Here is an 18,831-nt window from a genome sequence, read left to right as displayed (position 1 = left end):
ACTTTTTAAAGATGGATAAATATCATACATATAATGTTAAGTGATCTGTGCCATGGCAAAAGGGCATATACAACTCCATGAAACAATTTATGTGAGTTTTAAAATAAGACTGTATTATATATTATTTACAGATGCAAACACATGTTGGCAGGTACACAAAAATGTGCCCAGAAATCCCATATACCAACATCGGGGCAGTTAATTGGCTCTGGAGAAGGGATAAAGGAAAGGAGGCAGAGGGGCGGGGGGTTTACTTGTATCTGAACTATTTTATTTCTTTAAGTCCAATGAAGGGATCTGAGACTAATATGTCTTAAAAGGTTAACATCTATTAAACCTAGCTGATGGGTGCATGGGTATCTGTTATATGTTTTGTACTTTTCTGTTTTTCAAATATGTCATCATTTAAAATTTTAAATTAGGAAACAGTGGTATATTCATATGGTGGAATATTATGTAGCTATTAAAAAGAATTTAATAAAAGCATTTTAAAAATTAAAAAAAAAAAAAGGGGGGAGCCTGGGTGGCTCAGTCAGTTGGGCATCCGCCTTCGGCTCGGGTCATGATCTCACGGTCCATGAGTTCGAGCCCCACGTCAGGCTCTGTGCTGACAGCTCGGAGGCTGGAGCCTGCTTCGGATTCTGTGTCTCCCTCTCTCTCTCTGCCCCTCCCCCGCTCATGCTCTGTCTCTCTCTGTCTCAAAAATAAATAAAAACATTAAAAAAATTAAAACAAAAGAATTGAAAAATTGTAAAGGTCGTCAGAGGAATATGGGCAAGTGGTATTTTGGATAATAATAACAGGTTGCTCTACAGTATGATAGTATAATCTATTTTTGCTTAATACAACACACACACACACACACACACACACACACACACACACACACACACTCTGGAGTCTAAACCTTCTCCCTGGGCTACACCCTCATATTCAGTGCTTGCAGTCTCCATTTGGATGTCACTCAAGTGATCAAAAAAAAAAATTAGTGGGTGTATGACCAGCCTCTTGATCTTTCTCTCCAGACATTGTTACCTTCTCTTCCCCATCTCAGTACATGACACCATCACCCATTAGTTGCTCCGGTGAAAATCCCAGGAGTCAATGACAATTCCTCCCTTGTCCTTAGGTCCTGTGGGTCCCACCTGCCCAGTCTCGAACCCCCATCTGCGCCCCAACTCCTCCATCACCTCCTAGTCCATCGTCACTCAGTGGGGCCTGAAGGCGTCTCCCAACCAGCTCTCCAGGCATCAACTGCTGCTCCCCACAGTCTGTTGGTTCTCCACCTAGCAGCCAGTGGTCCTGTAAATCAGCCCCTACCTGAAACCCAAGAATGTTCGCATTGCTCTCAACTCCTTAATTATGAGCCAGGATCTCCCACTCTCCCCTGCCTCATCGAGCCATCTCCCCCTCCACCCCTCGGGAAATACTTCCATGCTCCCACCACGGCCACTGTATCTACGTGCTGTCCCTCTGGTTCCAGATGTTTGATTCCTTCTGCTTTTGTAATCAGAAATCACCCATTAATTTAATTACAATGTCCACACTGAAAGAGGATCAGATCAATCTAGTTACCTTATGTTTTATTTATTTAATGTGTTATTTATTTACTTCATTCAGCAGACGCTTCTTGAATACAAGCTGTGTTCCTGGACCTGGGCTAGAAGTTATGTTGCCCCTGTTTGACTTTCGAATCTCCAGCCCAGTCGCTTCAAGATTTACATAAGGGCTTTCATTTTGATTACGGCCCTTAGTACAGGAACATCTGTAATGAGCCTAGCTCTGCTCTGTGATGGGTGAGACTCAGTGGAAATGCAAACACGCTCATTTCTCATAGAACAGAAAGACTTGATTATAATAAACCACCCCCTTGGGGGGACAAGGCTTAAGTGGTTCCCATTGCCATCATTTTCCTCTCACTACAGACAAATACAAGTCCAGAACACAAGTGATTTTCACTATGTTCCCACTGACCACTTGTTCTGAGATTTCTGCTTCAACCCTGTTGTCAACCGATCCCGGTTACTAACTTTTTTGTGTCTGGAGGGTTTGCAGGACACCTCACTGAGGAGCTTAGGGCTTGGAGCCCAGTGTGAGCAGTTTCTGGGATACTCAGACAAGTGCCCAGTGAGCCGTGCACCTTGCTGGTGAGATCTTTCTTGTCTCCTTGGGCGCAGTTCAGCTAAATGACTCATTTCAAAATCCCCAGGGCAGAATCTACAAGGAGAACATGCATTTGTAAGACCTGAATTCTCTAGGTTGGTTATTGATATGAACTGAAGCCAGTTTCTGTTTTTTCTCGCTCAAAAAACCTGAGTGTACAAGAAAAATAGTCAGTGAACGTCTGACTAATTATGACATGAATGGAGGTAGTTAGTCTAGCCTAGTGTTTAAAGCATGGGCTGTAGCGTCAGAGAAAGCTTGCTCAATATGCTCTTCCCTTCATGCCCTGCCCTTTGCTTCCAGACAAACTCCTACTCATCCATCAACACCCACCTTAAATATCACTTCTGGAAAAATCTCCCCAGTGCAATCGATCTGAGTAGGCAGTTCTTTTTATCTAGGTTCCCAGAGCATGCCTATTATGTCAAGGTGACATACTGTCTTACAATTATTTGTTTGCTTATCTGTCTCTCTCATTGAATAGCGAGGTCTTCCTAGGCCAGAACTATACCTTTCTTACCTGGTTTATCGTGAGGTTTGTCAGTCATAGTAGTGGTCAAATATAAGCCCTCGGTAGTCAGTCACACCCAGATTCGAATCCTGCTTCACTTCTTACTAGCTTTTTGACCATGCGAAGTTACATAATCTCTATAAACCTCAGTTTCGTCATGTAAAAGATATTTACCAATACGTTGTTGAGAAAATTAAATTAGGCATTGCACATAAATGTGTGACAGGGTAAAGGTGCACACTGAAGAATTTTTAACTCTCGTTTTTATTATTAACCACATACATGTTTGCTAGCCAAACTAATAAATAAATGGCCCAAACCGCTGATCACAATCCCTTTATGTCAACCAAAGAGGGCATCACGAATGAAAGGGAGGAGGAAATGTCCTTGACATAGCGTTCGCTTTTCCTTAAAAATACAGCTAAAAACACATGGGTATTTTAAATGGTCACTTGTGAAGGCCGCCTGCTAGAAGAAAATAGCCTAACCTTTCCAAATGGCTCCCTGAGTTATGGTAAAAATGAAACTCGGTTTAAACGCTGAAGGTCTTATAATGTTCATTTCATAGTCTACCTGTTTGGGCAAGCGAGGTTCTCTGGGAGCCTACAAGAGACAGTTTAATTAGCGGTCATTAGAATAGATGCAGCTGATTACACATCAGTTGAAAGCATTTCAGGTCTTTTTTTTTTTTTTCTTCACTTTGTAATCTTCTTCTCCTCCTCCTCTGGCAACTTTTCTGCTTACTTCTGATTGAAGTTTAAGAGATAGACACGTTTTCATAAAAATGTACAGCCTGTTATTCTGCCCCAGGCCCTTCATCTTTTCTTAACTAGGATAATAGCAGCACCAGTTCCTGGAGTACCTACTGTGTGCCTCGCCAGACAGCGTGCTAAGTGCCGGATAGAACGTTATGTCTCCATTTCCTGGAGCTTATCGCCATCTAACGGACCAGATCTTCTGTTCCTCCGCTATTCCGCTATTGAATATTTGTCTCTCCTCCTTTCCCACTCCTCACCATCTGGGAAGGTAAGAGTCCAAAGTCAGGGAGCTTTGATTTGTTTCTTGATACAGCCTAAGGGATTAGAACGGTGCCTGTCACATAGCCGCTGCTCAATAAACATTTGTGGAATGAACACATTTTCACACAGCCCTGAGTTTGCTCGTCTCATCTTCATTTTGACGTTAGGAAAACTGAGGCCCCAAAGTAGAAACTAAAGAGCCCAGCGTCACACAGCTAGTGAGAAGCAGCGATGGCCCTGGGACTCAGGTGTGTCGGACTCTAAATTCTATACTCTCTCCACTAGAGAATGCCTTGTTATAACTGGTTCTCTTCTGGAACACACACATCCTCTGTGTCTGGACTGGCTTGGGACAGGATTTGAGATCTAGGGTCGGCAAGAACGGGAGTGCACATGATTGTGTTGTCAGATGGAGACAAGTAGACAGGGTCAGAGTGCTGGCCACCAGGAGGGGGCTTAGAACCAGGATGCCAGACCATAATACTCTCCAGCTCTACGCTCAAAGAGAACTTCCTGGTCCTCTCAAAACCCCATTTTTACTATGAGTCAGAAGTTAATATAATCTCCCCTGCCCCTTACAGACCTCCCAAACTTTCTATGAAGATTCATGATGTGTGAGCAGAGATTCCAGTCCTTTGGAGAAAGGTGCTCTGTAAATGTCAGGTATTATTAAGTATTATTATAAAGATCATTTACTGCTGTTCATTCCTTTTGATGTTGTGCACAAGGCCCCTTGGTTCCTGGACCCTCTAGTCAAAACTCAAACCTATTTCATCCCCAGTTCCTTGCCTTTTATATCCTGAAAGTTAACAAGATGTTGGCTGAGTTCCATATTTCCATTCTGGATGTAGATTTTGATGCATGAGCCAAATTAAGAAACCATGACCTATGGTGGGCCTGTCGCGGGCCCTCTCCTCTTCACGTTGTGCATACTTGCCGCGTAAGACCTTTCAATTCCATAGCTTCAGCTGCTGGTCACACGTAGATGACCACCCAACCGGCATCACCCCCCTCCACTTTGCTTACCAAACTCCAAACCCGTTTTTGCAACTGCCTTCCACGCGCCTCTACCTGAATGTCGGAAAAACATCTCCTGTCCAGCATGTCCAAAGTGCAGTTTAACATCTTACCCTCAGCCTAAGCCCACCTTAAATTCTCTGTCCAAATGAATGGTGTCTGTCGTCTTTTACTCCTATTCAATTCTGATGTCCTCACTGCCCACATCCAGACATCAAGGGCTATCTGTTCCAAATCAGAAATGCCTCACATCTGTTTCCTCCCTTGCAGTCTACAAAGACTGCATTAGTCCTGGCCCCAAGCCATTGCTTCCCTCCTTCCTCGTCTTTCTGCACACAGTTTCTTCCCTCCACACAGGGCCACCACAGCTGTCTTTTTGACATGACAAATCTGACGATGTTACACACTCTGACTCTAGGATCTTCAGAGCTAGCTCTGGTCTCATGCTCACATCCTGTGCCCCATCGTGTACTGTCTATCATGCCCTCCCCACCATCTTCATGCACACCCAATGCTTCATACCCTTTACCTCCCCTAACATGCAGTGGTCTTATTAATTCATGCCTTCATACCCTCTGTTCCCCTCGTCTGGAATGCCTGCCCCCCCCCCCCCCGTGCCACACATCACCTTCACATACATTTTTTTAGGTCCCTTCTCTGCTTTTCCAAATCCCTCCATGTGGAGTAACATTCAGAGTCCTCTATAGTCCAGAAAAATAGGACCCAATAGGAGCTATGTATAGGAAGGGATTTATTATAAGGACTTGGCTCACATTATGTGCAGGCTGAGAGGTCCCACGGTCTGCGGTCTGCATGCCGGGGACTTAAGAAAGCCAGTAGTGTGATTCATTCTGAGTCTGAAAGCCCGAGAACTGGGAGCAGCGGGGACAGGATAAGATAGATGTCCAGGTCAAGCAATCATGCAGGAAGGGATGAATCTTTCTCTCTCCAACTTGTTGTCCTATTCAGGCTCTCAGCAGGTTGGATGATGCCCACCCACGTTGGGAAGGGCAGTCTGCTTTACTGAGTGCACCAATTCAGTGCTAATTTCATCTGGAAATACCCTCAGAGACACGCCCAGAAATGACATTTAGCCAAATACCTGGGCAGCCTGCGTTCCAGTCAAGTTGACACATAAAATAAACCATCACGCCTCTCGAAACGATTCTAGTAATAGCAGGCCTATGACACCTGGGTTAGGACGGGCACTTTTCTGACCTCTTTATATACTCATCTAATCTTTGCAACAGCCCAAGGGTAATTATTATCTTTACCTCCATTTTACGGATCAAGAGGCTGAGACCGGAGTTAAGCCTCTTGCCCAAAGTCACCCAGGTAGGACATAGAATTGCCCATTCCGATAGAGACGGTCCGCTCCAGAGTCCACGTACTTGACCACCCCCGCTTTTGTCCCCCACGGAGAGATTAATGTACCTGTCTAGACTGCAAGTTTCTTGGTCTCCCCAACTCAAAACCTGGATAGTTATTATTAACTATTTCTCAGGTTTTGGGGAAGCAGTAGCAAAGCTTAGAAAGTAGATATAGATGTAGACGGTAAAATACTAATTGAATAGTAAGCAATTATGATTATCACCCTCAACCCTTGCAGCCATCTCTTGACCACCACTTATCCTTCCAGTTCATCCTCCTCTCTGTCAAGAAGTTAGTCTTCTACAACAGAGATGAAATAACATACTTCTGCTGCCTAAAGTCTTCCACGGACTCTGGATTGTCTCAAGGTTGCTACCCAAGCTTTTTAGCCAGAAATATGGGTCTTTCCTAACCTGGCCCAGCTGTGTCCTACAGCATTTTCTCTACTGTTGACTTGCAGGTAACTTACACTCCACACATGAGATCACCAGTCATTTTCTAAGCATACTCATGACCCAGGTCCTCCCATGTTTTTGCCCAGTCTGTTCCTATAAGCTGAAATTCCCTTTCTCTTTACCTATTCAGTGAATAGCTACTCATCTAGTAAGACCCAACTCTATGACACCCCTCTGACATCCTCAGACAGGGTTAGGCCCACTTCCTTTATGCTACCACAACCCCTGGGACACAGTGTTGCATCCATCACCCCGCCAAAAAAGGAAGTTTCACTAATTCAATGCAATTCAATTAATTTTTGCAGCCAGCTGTTAGCTGGGTCTCCCTCTCTCATAGATCTGTTCATCTCGAGGGCTGTCCTAACATAGCTGTACCAACTGAGTGGCTTAAACCAACAAAGACATATTGTCTCAAAGTTTTGGAGGCCAGCTGCCTGAAATCAAGGTGGCACCAGTGCCAGCTCTAGGGGAGAGTCCTTCTTCCTCTTCCAGCTTCTGGTGTCTGCTCCCTAATGTCCCGTGGCTTATAGATACAGCACTCCGATCACAAGACCATCTTCTCCCATGTGTGGCCACATCATCTCCCTTCTGTGCATGACTGTCTCTGTCCAAATTGCCCCTTTTTATAGAAACACCAGTCATGTTGGGTTAGGGCCCACCCTAAGGGCCTCAATTTTAACTTCATTACTTCTACAAAGACTGTATTTTCAAATAAGGTTACAATCTGAGGTACTAGGGTTAGAGCTTCAACCCATATTTTTTGAGGGGACATAATTCACCCTGGGACAGTGGGAAATCGTGATCATCCAGAAAGTTGAATTTTCGACACTTGGGCCGTCTGAAGTCTTCCACCCAAGTTCTGTGATCCTCATGGCTTCCTTCCTCCTGTTTTCTCCCTATCTCCTCTCCTGTGTTCAAACTATTTCAGTTCCAACACACAGTGCCCATAATGGCAGGCCTTCAATATTTTCAACAACTAATCCAATAAGATCAAGAATTCCAAGCATTTAGCAACTTCACTTCAGGTGAGGAGCTGAGCACGGGGAAAGATCTCATCAGGCACCTGCCATGTCTCTCATTCCATCCTGTTTCCAGACCCTTGGCCAACCAACCCAGGATCCTTCCAAGAGACCTTCTTCATTGTCTCCAAATCACTGGGAGACACAGTCCCGTTCTTGCTCCCACCCCCACTTGGACTGCTTCCCCCACTGGGACCACTCCTGGCAACCCAGCCTGGCTTCTCCGGCCACCCCAGCCCAGGATTCTCGCAAAGAAAAATTTGCTCCACTTGTTGCATTTTCATCGATCACATATATGCTGGCACTAAGTTAGATGCTGCTGATACAACAGAAAGCAAAGTAGAAATATCCCCCTGTGTATACGGGTATAGATTCTGGCGGGGAAGATAGATGTTAAGGGCGTGATTGCAAGTACAAAGTGTGTGATGACACAAGGACATGTACAACAGCAATAACAGTGTCACAGCTTTTTAATGAGGATATACTGTGGGCCAGGCACTGTTCTAGACCATGAGAAATTCTCATGGGGCTTGCATTCTAATGGGGGACACAGACAAATAAAAATGTCAGGTAGTTGTAAGTGCTATAAAGAGAAATCAATCAGGGGTGTCTGGATGGCTCGGTTGGTTAAGCATCTGACTCTTGATTTCAGCTTGGGACATGATCTCACAGTTGTGAGATCAAGCCCTGAGTCAGGCTCCACGCTTATAGCAAGGAGCCTGCCTGGGTCTCTCTCTCTCTCTCTCTCTCTCTCTCTCTCTCTCTCTCTCTCCTCTCTCTCCTCTCTCTCTCTCTGTACTCCTCCACCCACTCACATGCAGGCACAGTCGCTCTCTCACTCTCAAAATAAGTAAGTAAACAAGCAAAAAAGGGAACATGAATCAGGATACGAGGGATAAAGCAGTCTGGGGGGTGTATTGGTTAGGATTAGGCACAACTGCACAGAACAGGCAGAATAAATAAGGGCTCATATTAAATGAGGTTTGTTTGTTTCTCTGAAATGAAGACACCCAGGAGGAGGCAGTCCAGGGCTTTTAGAATAGTTTCCAGGCCCTCTATTTCTTCTCTGTCATTTTTAGTGTGTCTTACATCTTCAAGATTACCTCATCATTCAAAATGGCTGTGAAAGCTCCAGCCATAATATCTGCAGCCCAGAAATGAAAATGGAGAACAGGAGTGAGGGCAAATAGGAGGCACCTGTCCGCTAAGTCGCCTCTTTGAAGGCAATTTGCCAGAAACCTCACCCAACCTATTCCTTTTACATTTTAATAGCCGCCCCTAAATATAAAGGAGACTGACAAGTACAATCTATCAGCTGTGTACAATGCTATCCAGAATATAAACAGAGTTTATGCGTAAGGGAAAATGGTTTTGAATAAACAACTCACCATATCTACTGGGGCCCATCAAAGGCTTTCCAGAAAAAGGAGGCTTAGGCTGGCAGCCAAAAAATGAGAAAGGGTGTGCAGGCCAGGGCATCATTGCTGCAGTTTTCTTCACACAACAGCACTGATGCTTAGGCTGGGTCCAAGCTTAGCTTTGTTCTGCAGTGTCTAGCTCAGAACTGGGCCCAGTGCTCATCTCGGGAAATATTTTTTGACTATGTATTGGCCTCTGATTGAGTGCTTATGTCACCCAACATGTAATCTCTGCCCCAAGATGAATGCCCTCCAAACAGAGTCTCTCAGTTATTTCCGTTCTGCTTACAGCAAAGCAAATGACTCTTGGGGAAAAATCATCTGGTATCTAGCTACAGGCATGGATATCACGGGTACCCAGAAATCAAAATAGGAAGCATGTACCGCAATAATACCTGACCATAACTTCCGAATGAATCAGGAACATTGCTTCACAGACCATCGCATCTCACATATTAAGTATCCTTTGTTGTTTATAGCTGTAGAAGTTGCCGAGGTTGGGTTAAGGTAAGGGAATAAGAAGAAACCTGCCCAGCCCTTCCTGTTGATGAAATTCCAATGGAGCCTGGTTCTCAGGTTCAGTGATTACTGAGCCAAGTCTGGAAGCTCTAACACTGGGCCGGTCTCTATGCTGTTGGCAGACCTGGCAAGCTTGGATGGGGCAGCACAGAGGGCAGGCCAAATGAATGTGCCTTGCCCAGAGTCTGGCACATGGTAGATCTTCAATAAATATCAGCTTCCTGAATAGCTGGGGCATTTGAGAAAATGTTTATAGAAGTAGGACATTTGAACTAAGCCATAAAGGGTAAAGAGAGGTTCTTGCAAGGGTGGGAAGAAGGGACAGACACTTGAGATGAAAGGAACAGTGTGTGCAAAGGGAGAGAGGTGTGAATGGGAAAACTCAAGCAGTTGAATGAGTCTCGGGGGAGGGTGGAGGCAGGAGGTGAGGCTGTCAAGATGAACTTGTGCAGGGAAGTGCTAAGATGTTTGAACTTTCTCCAGTGGGTAACAGGGAAATTTTGGGGCAGCTGAGCAAGGGAGAGATGTGGTCAGAGTCACGGGGTCATTAATGCCTCTCCTCCCCAGTCACTGCTCTGATGCAAGCCTTCCCCATATTCAGAATATTGGTTCCACTGATTTACCTTTCTCTGTTCTTTCATCCCAAGACCTTTTCCTCTCACCATCTCAATTCCTGATGCTGTTGTGGATATATCAACATCCATGTAGATATATCTCCTAACACCTTTGGCCTCCCAGCTTTGATGACCTTGGCCTTGAACCATTCTCTTTAGCCATCTACTGCCAGAGCAACATCATAGACCTTCTACACCTTGAGAAACTCAAAGCCCAGTTTTCCCCTTCCTTTGTTATCCTTTGAGCAGCTAGGGGGATCTAATCACATCATTCTCCTGCTTGATGCTCTTCAGTGATTCCCAGGGCATTACAAATAAAAATCCAAACACCTTCCTGTAGCCTTCTGGACTCTACACGTTCTGGCCCTTGCCTACTTCCCCAATCCCATCTTGGGCCACTCTCCTCCTCACCTTCCATTCTTCCTTCTGTGGGCCTTCATCTTGGAAGACTACAGTCACACCTCTACCCACATCATACCAGACTTCGCAAATGAATTCTCATTACTTCCTGTCCCCACCTTCCCACTCACTCCTAAAACCACTAAATGCGGCTTCACCTCCTACCAATCCACTGCCACTCCTCTCTCCAAGGCTATCTTTCTAAATTACCAAATCACACGGGTCCAGGTGGCCACCCCTGTCTTGAAACTCACTCCTCCCATACGGTCTCCACGATGTTACTTTCTCTTTCTTCTGTGTTGTTTCTTAGTCTCTGTGAATTTCCCTTCCTCTGTCTACTATTTCAGTATTAGTCTTGTCCAGAGCTCAACTTTAGTCCCCTTAAATTCCCACTCTGTACCCTTCCTTAAGCATCTGATCCCTATCGCTTCCCTTCCCCCACCATCAGATGATACCCACAGGAACCTCAACTTACTCCAAACTGACTTCACCACCTCCTATTCCCACCCCTTGTCAAGACCCATTTCACCCCATCCAAGGAAATCACCCAGTCTTATCTTTCCATTTGCCCAAGCTGGAAACCTGGGAGTCATTCTAGATTACTCTTTCTCCCTTGTCCTCTACTATTGATGAGTCACTGCATGTGAGTGAAGTTACCATCCAGTATCTCAGATCTCTGCTTTGTCCCTCCCCTAGTTCAGAGCCTCCTCACCTCTCTTCTAAATTGTTGACCCACTCGATTGCTATCTTCCCTGCTTTTGTTTTTAATCTCTCATCCCCACTGGACTATGAGGGACCATGTCTTTTTAATTTTTTTAATGTTTATTTATTTTTGAGAGAGACAGAGTAGGAGTTGGGGAGGGGCAGAGAGAGCCGGAACACAGAATCCAAAGCAGGCTCCAGGATCTGAGCTATCAGCACAGAGCCTGATGTGGGGCTTGAACCCATGAACTGTGAGATCATGACCTGAGCTGAAGTAGGACACTTAACCCACTGAGGCACCCAGGCACCCCAGGACCACATCTTAATAAATGTCTTATCTTCTGGGTCTGCCAGAGTGGTGGCACATAGTGTGTACTTAGAGTGGGTATTTCTGACTGTACGAATGAAATGAGCATATGAATGTGTGGATAAACTAAGGAACAAATGGGACAAGGCACGTGACACCATCCAACTTAATATGTTTACAACATTACAATTCACAGATCACTTGAACGACAACTCTGTGAGGTGGTTATTATTGTTCCTAACTTCTCGTTACATAATTTGGCCCAACTATAAAATTAGTGAGTCACAGAGTGAGGCAGTAGAAAACCCTGGATTTGAACCCATGGGTCCAAGTCTTAGACTTTCCACCAAAGATAGAGCTTTGCTCAGCAATTGCATTATTTTTAGGTCCTTCCATAAAGCTGGTATTAGCCAAATTGATTATCTACTCTACTTAGCAGGAGTTTTTCTAAATGACACATTTTTTTTTTCCTTCAGAAAATGAAATGTATTCATTTTTGCAAAGCACAGAAGTTTGCCTTCATTGTTGTTGTTCCAAAGAATGTGTGGTCACGTAAGACCTTCAGGCACAGATTGCTCTCCTGGTATGTGTGTTCAAAATTTAGTCCCATTCACCAAAGGCAGGAAGATTTATATGCTCTTTGGTGGTTTGAGACTTCCTTTAAATTTCTTTTTAATGTTTATTTATTTTTGAGAGAGTGAGACAGGCAGACTGCAGGTGGGTGAGGGGCAGAGAGAAAGGGAGACACAGGATCCGGAAGCAGGCTCCTGTATCTCCTAAGCCCCTCCCTCCTCCCATATCCTCTCAGGGAATAGCCACCTATTTCTCAGGCCAGAAACCTGGTCATCATCTGAGTCCTCTGGATTCCTCCCTTTGCACGTCCAACCCAGCACCAAGTGGGTCCATTCTACCTCCTCAGTGTCCCACGAGTTTGTTATCTCTCCATCCCAACGACGACAGCCTTCACTCAGGTGTCTGCCTGGACCTTACCTGCATGAAGAATCAGCCCCCTGATACCTCTGCCCACTTCCAGTTTTGCACACACCAAGCCACCATCCACACTCCAGCCCAAGTCATGATTTAGGTAGACAACTCTGCTCGGTCAGGTTTCTGCCTTTAAACTTGCAATATGTTCCCATTGGTCTCAAGATTAAGTCCAAAGACTTCATCATGGCACACAAGGCTCACGTGACCCAGCCCCTGCCAACCTCTCTGCATTTGTCCCCTCTCTCTCCACTTTCCGCCTCTCAGTTCTGGGCTTGTGCTCTCTTCCTCTGCACTTTGTACTTACTGGTCCCTCCCTCCCCCACTTCAACTTGGCCACCTCCAACCGGTTCTTCAAATCACAGTTTAAGCATCATCGGTTCCCAGTATCTGTGGCTTCCACAAACTGGGTTATAACGATGCTTTCTTCTCCCATGGAAGCCATAGCACCTTCCCATACTGTATTGTGATGTCTACTTGTTCATCTGTCCTCCACTGCCTTACTCAGTGAGTTCTGTGATGACCTGGGGTGTATCTTGTTCATCTCTTTACCTCTCTCTAGCTCCTGAGCCTGCAGATGCCTGTAAGTTTGTTGAATAAATGAATTTCTGTTCTCAATCTCTCCCAACTTCTCCTCCCCCTGCCAATAATAGTGGAGGAGACACAAGTAAAACACCCAACCCAGTTAGTGTTACAAGAACCATAACGGAGTTGTGTAATAAGTAAAGTACCCTGGAGCAAGCAGAAGGGAGCCCCAGCAGCTTCAAGTGTCTTCAGCCTGGCAGAAATAGGCCTGGAGTGTTACCTTTTTGAAAAGCAGCAAATGGAAAGAGCACCCAAATTCCAACCCTGAAGATCAGCTTAAGAATAATTCATTACTCCAGAAGGTCCCGTTGTCTCAGTCAGTTAAGCATCCAACTCTTGATCTCAGCTCAGGTTACAGTCCCAGAGTTGTGGGATTGGGCCCCACGTTGGGCTCCATGCTGAGCGTGGAGTCTGCTTGAGATTCTGTCTCTCTCCCCATCTTCCCCTCCCCCATTCTCTCTGTGTCTAAAATTTAAAAACTTACAATTAAAAAAATTTTTTTAATAAAAAATAAAAAACATTATTTATTTTTGAGAGAGAGAGATAGAGACAGAGTATAAACAGGGAAGGGGCAGAGAGAGACAGAGACACAGAATCTGAAGCTGGCTCCAAGCTTAGAGCTTTCAGCACAGAGCCTGATATGGGGCTCGAACTCATAGATTGCGAGATCATGACCCAGGCTGAAGTCGGACGCCCAACCAACTGAGCTACCCGGGTGCCCCTAAATTAAAAACATTTTTAAAAAGAATAATTCATAACTCCAGACCAGTGGCCCCATTCTCTCTCCATATGAGAACCCCTTCTAATATCAAAAGATTTAGAAATCCCCACATGACAGCAGTTGCTGCATAACATCCTAATGTTCCTCTAACTTCAGCAAGGATCTGAAGAGTCTGATTATATGCATCACAATTATGCATCTACAAAAATTCCCAAAGTAGCAGAACATTCATGTGAAAGGTGCCCACAGACTGTGCCTAGTGTGAGGTATGTGTTTGTGGACCCCAGCATGCTAGGAGCCCATGTTTCAGACCCACTGATGCTAATATCCACCCTTTACACCCCCCACTACCATTTCCCCCCTGGAATTGGGCCAACTCAGGCAATCACTGACATGGAAGAAAATGAATAACTAACTGACAACACTTCATAACTAAGTAGTAAAATCTTGGATTGCGAGTAACTTGTTCTGCGAGCGTATCGCAAGATGAGCAAACATTTCTAATAAATTTTAACTTGATAAGGGAGCAATGTCTTGCAATACAAGTACGACGTGCTGCCAAATGTCACATGAGCCAATGGTTCTTGAAATTTGCTTTGATATGCGAATGCTTTGCATTACAAAGATGTTTCTGCAACAGATTATGCTCACAAACCAAGGTTTTACTCTGTTTCTATTCCGGCATTGAAAGATTAATTCAAAACTATAAGAATTTGTATTTTAACCCATGATGAACAGATTAAATACTTTCTTTTAGGCATGTAATCACAGGGTCACTCTACTGGACAGTTTGCTTAGCTTCCACATGATGAGATGAGAATACCGTCTTTTCCAGAGAGTGTGATCACTTTGTAAATCCCTCAAGGCATAGCAGATTGGTTGGCTGGGGGTCACGCTGAGCCTGTCCAGTTATTCAGGTGCACCCTTCACTGTCATGCTTTTAGGTCCTGTTTTTGGCAGCCATGTTTAACCAGGACACAGGAAACAATCCCCCACAGTGCTTTGCTCATATCTTATTTATGACGCCTTATTCATTCTTTTTTTTAAAGTAACTTAAGTTACATGTTCTTATTTCAAATTCAAAAGATCCCCAGGTTTATACTGTTAAAAAAAAAACAAAACAGCTTCCCACACCATTCCTTGATCCCGTCTCTCAAATATAACCCCAGATAACGGTATAACAGAGTTTTGTCCTGTTTGGTTTATTAAAAGGGGGGAAAAACCCATAAACTATAACATACGTATCGTTCTACAACCCGATTTTTCCTTCTTGTGCTCTCTTTTACAATTTATTTGTTACTTTTTATCATGGAAATCCTCAAACCAATACATAAATACAGAGAGCAGCATAATGAGTCCTATGTACCCATCACCAAGCTTCAACAAATAGGCACAATTCGTCAATTTTTACTTATTTCTCCTCTGCATCAAGTTTTTTGTTGTTGTTGTTGTTGTTGTTTTCTTGGAATATCATAGAAAGTCCTAGACATCATGGCATTTTGTTATGTATTTCTAACAGGTAAAATCTTTTAAAGACATAACCATTTTGCCATTATCATATCTAAAAACAATAATCCCCTAATAATTGTCTATTTTCTATTTTCCCTGATTGTCATTAAAATTGTTTTAACCTTTGGTTTATTTGAATTAATATCCAAATAAAGTCTATAACTCGTTGATATGTCTTAGTTCCTTTGAATCCACAGTTGTGGGGCGCCTGGGTGGCTCAGTCGGTTAAGCGTCAGACTTCGGCTCAGGTCATGATCTCGCAGTTCGTGAGTTCAAACCCCGCGTTGGGCTCTGTGCTGACAGCTGGGAGCCTGGAGCCTGTTTCAGATTCTGTGTCTCCCTCTCTCTCTCTCTGACCCTCCCCCGTTCATGCTCTGTCTCTCACTGTCTCAAAAATAAATAAATGTTAAAAAAAAAATGAATCCACAGTTGTAATCATTACATCTCCACTCCCTCTTTTAGGCTATTTATATACAGGCTTTTGTCCTGCAGGATTTGCCACAATCTGGATTTGGCTGATTACACACTCAGAAGATCATGCCACATTCTGTTCTCCCTGTTTCCTACAACCCCCTCAATAGCACTAGATTCTTGATTAGATTCAGATGCCATGATTTGGGCTACCATATTTGATAGGTGGGGCTGAGTGCTTCCTATTTTATCATACTGGGAGGCACACTGTAACTGAATGTTCCATGGGTGCCAGTGTGATCAGCTGATCATCCCATACAGCTTCCGATTAACCTGACACCTGCTCATTTTAGTACCTATCCATGACCACTCTCCACATGCACTAATTCATTAGGGCTGGGTTGTATATGGGTAATCGTTCCTTCTGCACTTGCTAGTTAAAATTCTCTTGTAAAGAAAAACTTCCCCTCATCAAGCAGCTTGATGGACTTAGAAGCATGGTGTGTACAGATGAGAATAAATATTCTCTTTATTACTGATTTCCAGAATGACAGCTAGACATCCTCGCAATTTCCAAAGGTGATTAATGAGTTAATTTCTTTTTTTTGCAGTATCATTGTGAACCCCTAGCTTTTTACATTTTTCATGTGCTTCCATCCATAACAGTTGTTATTCTCACTGAAATTGATTTCCCCATTTTTAGCCACTGGAGTGCCTTCAGGTTACTCCTGAATTTAGATAAAACTACTAAGTCTTTACAGTTCCTTGCTTTCTAGTACCTAAGAGGTGGCAAGCCCATCTTACCTATTTCTTGCTGTGGATTTGGAATTATGATTACTTCAAGCAGCCTTTATCTTTTTAATAGAATATGGTATTTAGATACCACCATATAGGGGCACCTGGATGGCTCAGTCGGTTAAACATCTGATTCTTGATTTCAGCTCAGGTCATGATCTCATGGTTTGTGGGATAGAGTCCTGCATTGGCTTCTGTGCTGACAGTGCAGAGCCTGCTTGGGATTCTCTCTCTTCCTTGCTCTCTGCCCCTCCCCCACTCTCATTCACGCATGCTGTCTCTCAAAATAAATAAATAAAATTCAAAACGAATTTAGATACCATGATATAGGTGCCAGCGGGTACTCATTGCCACCAGGCAATAATTGATTCCAGACCCTTTCAGGGGATAAAGTTAAGAAACGTGTAATTTTTAAAGTTATAAAAATAAGTAAGGAGCTTATGCTATTTCCATTAACTTGCTTTTTTATTTAATGATATATTAGATATTTTTCCATGTCGGCAATGCAGATCTGTATTATTTTAGTAACTGCATATTATCAGCAATATGATTATAACATGGTTTCTATAACCACTTTCCTATTTAGGATGGTTTCTGATTTTTCGCCATTACAAACATCGCTGCAGTGACCATCGTGAACTTATATCCTTGCCCACTTGCACGAATACTCTGTGGATACCTAAAAGTGGAATCACTGCCTGAAAAGTATGAGTCCAATGTTTAAAATCCCAATGTTCGTGTCATAGAGAGTACATGTAGTGATTTAACGCTACCTGCTTTACTGATCCCTACCTTTGAAGGCCTAAACCCTAGGCCTGGTACACAATAGGCACTTAATAATTGTGTGTTGACCCAGACTGAGGAGCCACGGCCTACAGAAGTATATGTAAAAAAGAAAAAGTCTAGGCTAATGTCTCTGTAACGACTCTAAGGGATGTTTGGGAAAGTTCTGTGCCTCTAGTCCCAGGAGGGTAACATACAACAGACCTAAGCCTGACCTGCAGATTGGAGTCCAGTTTGTCTGAGCCTGGATCAACTAACCCTTGTCTGACTCACAGATGCATGAGAGAGAATAAATTATTATTTTAAGCCACACTGAACTCGGGAGTGATTTGTTGTGCTTTGCTATTATCTTATTCTTGGATAGAATGACTCAACATCATAAAGATGTCAATTCTCCTCCATATTATGCACACTTCATATGATCCCAACAAAATAGACTGAGAAGGGTTATTATTAGCTAAGTAAGATTTCCTATAACTGAAATTATAGATGATGCCAGAATGAAAAGGGCGCGAGACCGGAAAAGTGAGAGTAGTGTGTTTCTTGCTCAGGAAAAATAAACATAAGTCTGGTTCCTAGTAACTTTGCAGTAAGTATGGCTCCTAGTAATTTTGCAGAAGAGCAAAATTAAATGTACAACTCCCAATCAGCCAAAGAAAATTCTATCCATCCGATGAAAGAAGGAAAAGGGGGGAAATCCTGTAAGTGATATAGTAGGAATTGTAGGATAAAGACCTCCAAAAAGTCACTTGTCAATAAAAACAAAAAGAATAGTGGCAAAAAAATTGTCAAGGACTTAAATATGAGAGCTTGAACTGTAAAACTGTTAGAAGAAAAAATAGAAAAAAACCCTTCATGACCTTTGATTTGTAAAGATTTCTTGGATAAGACAACAAAACATAGACAACAAAAGACAAATAAACAAGCTGAACTTGAACAAAACTTTAAAAACTTTTGTGCATTACAGACACTATGAACAAAGACAATCCATTGAATAGGAGAAAATATTTTCAAATCACACAGCTGATAAAGGATTACTATTCAGAAAATATAAAGAGCTCTTATAACTCAACAACAAGAACAACAACAAAATTCAATCAAAGCAGGCGAAGGATTTGAAAAGACACTTCTCCAAAGAAGATAATAGAAGTTACCAGGAGCTAGAGGGGAGGAGAGAATAGGAAATTATTCTTTAATGGACACAGAGTTTTTGTTTGGGATGATAAGAAAAAGTTCTGGAAAATGATAGCAGTGATGACTGTACAACATTGTGAATGTACTTAATGCCAATGAATTGTATACTTAACACATGTTAAATGGCAAATTTTGTTATCTGTATTTTACCGTAATAAAAAAATTTAAAAGGAAACACAATAAAACGTATTTCCTCTTTTATTTCTACTGGAAAGTCCTAAAAACAATCACCAACCCAGTGGCAATGAGCACCCCTAGTATCTAGACTGTGGTTTCTAAATATCATTTGCCATTGAAAAAAATCAAGGCTCTGTGTAGTGATGGCTGATTTCAGG

The sequence above is a fragment of the Panthera leo genome, chromosome D1 (genome assembly GCF_018350215.1).
Source record: "Panthera leo isolate Ple1 chromosome D1, P.leo_Ple1_pat1.1, whole genome shotgun sequence".
In the NCBI taxonomy this organism is placed as follows: Eukaryota; Metazoa; Chordata; class Mammalia; order Carnivora; family Felidae; genus Panthera; species Panthera leo.
The sequence above is the reverse complement of the archived record's forward strand: the minus strand, read 5'-3'. Positions refer to the sequence as shown.